Below are 5,542 nucleotides of genomic sequence, written 5' to 3' on the forward strand. Positions count from 1 at the left end.
GGACATGGTTTAGTGGGCATGGTGGTGTTGGGCTGACAGTTGGACTCGATGATCTTAGAGGTCTTTTCCAACCTTAATGATTCTATGATCATGTCCCATGGACTTGTGTATGTTCAGATTCCTCAGATGGTCTAGAACCTGATCTTCTCCTACGATGGGTGGGACTTCATTCATCCAGTCCCTGCCTTGAGATTCAGGGACTCAAGAGATTTGGGAAGAGCAATTGCCACTGAAAACTGAGGGGGGAAAAAGTTGTTGAGTACTTAGGCTCTCCATGGCAATTGTCACCAGATTCCCTGTATCTTTTATTGAGGGGTAAAATTTCTTTTGTCTTGTCTGACTGGCATACCTGTAGAAGCCCTTATTATTCTTCACATCCCTTGCCAAATTTAGCTCCAGTTGTGCAGTCCTTCTGGGAACCCTACCTCTAGCTGGCAATAGAGTTGCATCACCTTCTGCCATGGGATATTATTTTGCCATCAGAAATGCTCTGCATTAAATACATGGCTTTCCTGGGAGCCTTCTGTACTGACGCTGTCCATGGAAATAAGTCTTGATGTAAAGCAATTACTCTTCCACTGCTAGGACTATCAGGTGGCAGGGAGCAGCTGAACATGCCTTTCTCAACATTCACCTCATGCTTGTACGTTATTCAAAGGGGGAAAAAATAGCTTCATCCTCAGGGAGGCTGAAATTGCTACTTTCTTTGCTGTTCCAAGGAAAGTGAGTGCTAAAGACTAGGAAGAAGTCGTATGAGGCACCAGATTAGTTGCACTGCCTAGCAGGGCCTGACATAAGGGACCCAACCAAGTCTGTCCTCTCAACGCAGGGCAGAGCAGTAAGACAGTGCCCTGTCTGATGGAAGCAGTCTAGATTTAAAAGTTACCTCTATAGGATCCCTTAGGCAGAATAGAGAAAAGAATGTTTAGCCTTAGGAAAAGAGAAAAGAGAGGCTTAACAATTGTCTTGCAATATTATCTGGTCTGAGGAAAAATGTGTAGCATTTGGAGCAGAGAATCAGAAGTTAGTATCTGTGTGCTTTATTTCTCATTCGGTCTAGTGACTTTTCTGTGTCTCAGTTTTCCATTCTGTCCCCCAGCTAAGCCACTTTTTTAAAACCTGCTTTATTTCTAGGCTCAGAAAGAAAGACATGAACCTGTTATGAGCAGGTCCAGAGGAGGGCCATGAAAATTATCAGAGGGCTGAAACACCTCTCCTATGAAGAAAAGATGAGAGACTTGAGGTTGTTCAGCCTGGAGAAGAGAAGGCTCCAGGGAGACCTTATTGCAGCCTTTCAATACTTAAAGGGGGCTTATAAGAAAGATGGGAACAGACTTTTTACCAAGACCTGTAGTGATAGGTCAAGGGGCAACAGTTTTAAACTGAAAGGGGGAAGGTTTAGACTGGACATAAGGAAGACATTTTTTACAATGAGGGTGGTGAGACACTGGAACAGGACTAGATGATCTTTGAAGGTCCCTTCCAACCCAAACCATTCTATCATTCTATGAACCAGACACTGAATGAGCTTTGTACTTTCTCCTGCAACTACTTGTATTAGCAACTGTCCACATAGAGTCTGATCAGCATATCAGCCAGCTCAGTTACTATGTGGTTATCCCTATGATCTCAAAGAAGGAAAAAAAAAAAAAAGAATAAAAAACCTTAAGTAACCTTGCAGTATGTCCTTTCTCTACCATGGAAATGGAAAGCTTTAAAAAAATTATCTACAAGTAACATTTAAAAATCATTCCTCACTGACCTAACAGCTGCAAACACAGCTCTTGCTCTCCATCTAGACATCACCTTTTAACTGTACATTCTGCAGTTGCCATGAATCATACATATTTTGCCAGGGGAAAATGACTGGTTTAAATCTTTAAAAATAATGAATTTATAAATTTTGAATGTTATGCCTTATTAGGCCTTGCAATTTCACCAAATGAGGTCCAATTTCTTTCACATCATCAAAAGCACATTTGCAAATCAAAGGCCACATGCTTATCAAAAGTTAAGTTTGTACAATTTCCCACTTCAGTGCAATAGCTATGCCTATAAATTGAAAAATACACGATTGGTAAATTGTATTTTCTTCTCTGCAGTTTAGGATCTTGAAAGGAGCAGAACTGCCTTTAAACAAATTATTTTTAAAATTCATTCACAGGCAGAGAATAAGTGTGCCAAATTTCAGGGTAAAAAGAAAAAGATACAATGTTGATTAGACTCTGAAACTGACATTCTTAGAGCAGGCAAATTCTTCAGTCTAGCTAAGGACTCCATTTAAGTCACGGTGATAGTTATATTCAAACAGAAACACTTCTATCCCTAGCTTTGGACAACTGCCATAGATAAACACAAACATCATCATTATGATAAGAGTACAAAATAGTAAAGGCTAGTTGGACTATCAAAGGCCATAAAGCAAAGGACAGGAAGTTTGTCTCTCAAACACTGGAACCAATAAATAAAGAGTTTTTAAAAAAATGGAAGGAAGATCAAAACAGCTTTCCATAAAATTCATGGGACCCTTGTCCAGCGTTGAGGTGCCAGTGCTATCAATATATCCAGGTACAAGAATGACCATATCACTGTTACTTTCATGTTGACTCAGGGAATATCAGAAACATTTGACAAAGGCATCTCAGGCTGTCAATTCATGAAAATCAGACATACCTCACTTGATGACCTCTGAGTAACATTTCCTGAACAAGACCTACTAGCCACTGTCTACATTACAAAAGCATTATGGAGAACACAGCAATAACTCTGTGAGCTGGAAGAAAAAGCATGCAAGTTGTAGTTATTTGCTTGTTTCTATGCACTTAAGACACTTCTGTATAAATGAAAAACCTGGATAACTCCTGTGGTGTAATACCAGAACTCTTAATCCTTTACATTTTAAATTAAGAACCATTCAATTCCTCCAACTGCACCTTTCCCAAAAAGCTAAGTTCCTGGAAAGCTATTCAATTCAAGGGGAGACCAGCAACTTCCAGGTGCTAGCCCAGGCACTCTGTTTGGAAACCACCGTGGCAATACCGCACTGGAAGAGGAATGAGCTCCAAGTGATTAAGAGTACTGAAGGTTACAGTTAACACCTTACCTTCAAGAAGCTAAAGGAGTTTTAATACATAAGCTCTTCTGATTCCAGCGGGGGTTGTGGACTCTTGGCAGGAATATACATTAGCAGGTATATTCCGCATTAACTTTAACATCAATGGGTTCTTAACAAGTTAGTCAGCATAGAGAACATGGCATGTGATAGTTACAGAACAGGAAGAAATGGAGCGGGGTGTCAGAACTGAAAAGGGAAGAAACTTTCCTAGATGTCAACTGAAAAAGTCTTTTGCCATATTTGCTGCCTGGCATTCAGTGGTCATCTTGAACCCAACACCATCCATAAGTGCAAACACAAGCAAAAAAATCACAAAAGCGTTTCCTCCTTAGCAGGTTATTATTCTCATTGTCTTTATTTCCAACTTCTTTTGCCAAGCGTCTGCAGTCACCCCCTTTTTGTCTGGTCTCTCCCTCTGCCAAATAGCTCTCATCCATACCTCAATCTTCTATCATTTGGAACCTGAATGAGGAGAAATACCAAACTGCCTTTCTAAAAGACATACCTGTACTCAGCAACAGCTGCAAGCTGGATACAGGTACCCACTACCTTTAGGAAATGTCAAAGTGAATGGTCCTATAGTCCTCCCTGGACTCAGAATTCAAGAGAACATTCAACTCAACAGAAAAGGACAGAACAGTGACAGAAAACATAATCACAGAAAAGTCAATCACAGAAAACTGGAACAACTCCTTCCAATGAAGATAACTTAACACTGAAACAGCAGACCTAAGAACTTGGGGGATTTTCTAACATTGTTTACTCCAAACTGCTGACTCCATAATTAGATGACTGCAAAAACTTAAAAGGTATGCAGAAGAAAAAAAAAAAGATTCAGCATTTGCCTCATTTTCCTATTCATTTTCCACATATCCATTACTAGTCAGAGACAGGATACTTTGGTCTGACTCAGCACAACACAGTTCTTAAATTCACGTTAGTTATGATTGGTAGACTAGTACTGGTATCTCTCTGTAACAAACTTTCCCTAGCTCAGCCAGAAGCAAAAAGCCAGAGGTAGCAGGCACTGGGCAAAGTTCATAACTGTGCTGCAGCAGGCTAAGCAATATGGTTGTTAAAGGGCCAAATCAGATGACAGTAATAAGCTTAATGTGTCTTAAAATAAAAAAAAAGTTATAACCTAGGCTATTTATTTCCAATACAAAATAGAATGCATTTTTCTACCAGACAATTTAAGCTACCAGTGAAGTGACCTACGCAGGCTGTAAAAGGTGAAAAGACACTGATCCAGTGGTGGGAAAAACAAAGTCCCTTACAGCCACACTGTGTACTGACCGGGAAAAAAGACAGATAGATACAGGTGGATATTCACCAGTGGAAGCAACAAGAAGAATGGAACTAATGGTAGAAAATAAAGACCTGAGTGGCAGATTTGAGTACCTCATCATGGACATGACCAATGCATATCCAATAACAGCAGGTACTGGAGAAGTCTACCAGCTGGGAAGAGCTAACCATGCTAATTTAAACCTGCTGTGAGAAACATGGTAACCCTACAAATCAATAACCAACTGATAAGAACTAATCACATTTACTTGTAGCTAATGGAGTAATGAATTACCACAAAGAATACCTGCTACTACTACTACTCTTCATTCTTTCCTCTATTAGGCCTGCTCTTAGCAACTGCATTCTCTAAAGTTATTCACTCTGAGCCAATCTACCCTGCCTAATCAGCACCCTCCCTGCCAGCACTAGCAGAAACTATCACAGAAGTAGTTGGCTAGTAAAAGGACCAGCTTAGGTCAATAGCAGCAAGTAGGCAGTTCAGGACTTATTTCACAAAATTACATTTCCCGTATGTCCAAAGGCAAACATTTTCCAGTCCCAATACAAGTAACAGACACATTCTTCCCACCTAGAACAGGTCATTTTTCAAAGGGCTAAAACCTACCTGTACCAGACTAGGTAGCTGATGAACACCCGGAGTCACATGTGTATAGACCAAGAAGAAGCAGGAAACTTATCCAACAGGATGGGGCAGGAGACCAGATATTATGTCATGATGAATTAGCAGCAGATATTCTCATTGACCTGAAGGAGGAACAGCTCTAAGACAGCAGGCCGAGGACGCATTTGGATCCAGCTCTGAAAAGAGAAAGTACATACTGAGTGAGAGGGAAGTAATATACAATATAAAATTTCCTAGAACAGCACCAACTCCTGTGACACTTGATAAGCAACGCAACTGAAAAAAAAAAGAGGGAAAAAGCAAGAAAGAAAAGATGCAACTGACATAGTGATTAGGGACTTCTCTGCAGACAACTGCACACAGATGCATGTCCATGTTGCCAAAACAGTACTTTTGCCCAGGGAATAGGCCATCCTTACAGGCTATTCAACTTACAGACAGGAGCCAGCTTCTATTTGGGGAGATTGGAGAAAGTATGAAGAAAGTACACTTGC

General features: G+C 40.4%; 1 protein-coding gene across 1 annotated transcript in view; it reads right to left on the reverse strand.

Moving 5' to 3' along the window:
• Positions 1-5,190, reverse strand: part of SMARCD3 (SWI/SNF related, matrix associated, actin dependent regulator of chromatin, subfamily d, member 3) — a 106,444-nt gene extending 101,254 nt beyond the window's left edge. The window contains exon 1 of the mRNA XM_009330221.1: positions 5,031-5,190. The gene's annotated coding sequence lies outside the window, so the exon portion shown is untranslated. The remainder of the gene's footprint in view (positions 1-5,030) is intronic.
• Positions 5,191-5,542: the final 352 nt, after the last annotated feature.

Source organism: Pygoscelis adeliae, unplaced genomic scaffold (genome assembly GCF_000699105.1).
Source record: "Pygoscelis adeliae isolate BGI_AS28 unplaced genomic scaffold, ASM69910v1 Scaffold348, whole genome shotgun sequence".
Lineage (NCBI taxonomy): Eukaryota > Metazoa > Chordata > Aves > Sphenisciformes > Spheniscidae > Pygoscelis > Pygoscelis adeliae.